Consider the following 2,020-nt stretch of genomic DNA (forward strand, 5'->3'; position numbering starts at 1 on the left):
CCGGTGCTCGCGTGCCCACCTGACCGAGTCGCCTTATAACAACTGGCCAGCGATATGATGTAAACCCAACCTTCTATTCTTTCCAATAATCTGTTCATAACTGACACGCCACTCGTAACATCACACGTTGGAGAGCTTTTCTAGTGCTTTCTTGAAGATGCGACTTTGCGATAAAAGTATAACCAGTTTGTGTAAGATTCTATAACGAAATTTTTGATTTTTACAGTCATGTTCCATACGTGTCAATTGTATACTTGTTGAAGGACACTGTGACAGTGAGAATCCAGAGGCAAACAGTATGCTAATTGTTTATGATGAGCCCTCACTGATCCAGTCTTGGCTATTACCCTCGATTAGTTAAAACAGTGCACCTCCTTGGGTGTGCGGAACCGCGGGATTGCTACCGTCGCAGGTTCGAATCCTGCCTCGGGCATGGGTGTGTGTGATGTCCTTAGGTTAGTTAGGTTTAAGTAGTTCTAAGTTCTAGGGGACTTATGACCTAAGATGTTGAGTCCCATAGTGCTCAGAGCCATTTGAACCATTTTTTTGGGGTGTGCCATTTATTGAGAGGCCAGACAAACGTATGGTTCCTGAAGAGGGGCAGCAGTTATTTCAGTAGTGTCAGAGGCAACAGTCTGGGTTACTGACTGATCTGGCTCTGTAACACCAAATAAAATGTCCTTGCTATGCTGGTACTGTGAACGGCTGAAAGCAAGAGGAAACTACAGCTGTAATTTTTCCCGAGGGCATGCAGTTAAATGATGATTGCATCCTCTTGCGAAAAATATTCTGGTGTTGAATAGGCCTCCACGGGCGGGAACTTCTCATGAGGATGTCGTTATTGGGAGAAACAGAACTTGCGTTCTACGGGTCGTAGCGTGATACGTTAGATACCTTAATCGGGCAGATAGGTTAAAAAATTTAACTAGAAAATGGATAGGATGTAGTTAGATATTGCGGGAATTAGTGAAGTTCGGTGGCGACAGGTACAGGACTTCTGGTCAGGTGAACACAGGTTTATCAATACAAAGTCAAATAGGGGTAATGCCGGAGTGGGTTCAATAACGAATAAGAAACTAGGAATGCGGCTAAGGTACTACGAACAGCAAAGTGAACAGATCATCGTAGCCGAGATAGACACGTAGCCCACACCTACAACAGTAGTACAAGTTCATACGCTAACTGGATCCACTGATGATGAAGAGATTGAAGAAATATACGATGAGATAAAAGAAATTATTCAGATAGTTACGCAAGACGAAAACGTAATTGTGATGGGGGGGGGGGGGGGCTGACTGGATAACACTTGGTTTAAGAGTCATGAAAGAAGGTTGTTTACTTGGAAGAAACCTGGAGACATCGGAAGGTTTAAAATAGAGTATATCATAGTAAGACAGATTTCGGGACCAGATTTTAAATTGTAAGACATTTCCAGGTGTAGATGCTGACTCTGATCACAATTTTTTGTTCATGAAATGTAGATTAAAACTGAAGAAATTGCAAAAAGGTAAAAAGGTAGAAAATTAAGGAGAATGGTCCTGGACAAGTAGAAAGAATCAGAGGTTGTTGAGAGTTTCACAGGGAACATTAGGCAAAAGTTATCTAGAACGGGGGACAGAGATACAGTAGAAGACGAATTGGTAGTTTTAAGAAGTTAAGAAGTGAAAATGTGAAGGCAGCAGAGGATCAAATACATGAAAGGACAAGGCCTAGTAGGAATCCTTGGATAACACAGGAGACATTGAGTTTTGTAGATGAAAGGAGAAAATAAGAAAATGCAGCAAATGAAGCCTGTGAAAGGGAATACAAACGTCTAAAAAATGATACTGACAGTAAGAGCAAAATGGATAAGCAGGAATAGCTAGAGGACATTGTAGAGATTTAGAAGCCTGTTTCACTAGGGGAAAGAAAGACACCCGATGGACACCGTCTCCAGGAAAATTAAAGAGGCTGTTGGAGAAAAGAGAAGCAGCCATATGCATGTCAAGAGCTCAGATGGAAAACCAGTCCTTAGCATAGA

This window comes from Schistocerca cancellata, chromosome 2, assembly GCF_023864275.1.
Source record: "Schistocerca cancellata isolate TAMUIC-IGC-003103 chromosome 2, iqSchCanc2.1, whole genome shotgun sequence".
Classification (NCBI taxonomy): Eukaryota; Metazoa; Arthropoda; class Insecta; order Orthoptera; family Acrididae; genus Schistocerca; species Schistocerca cancellata.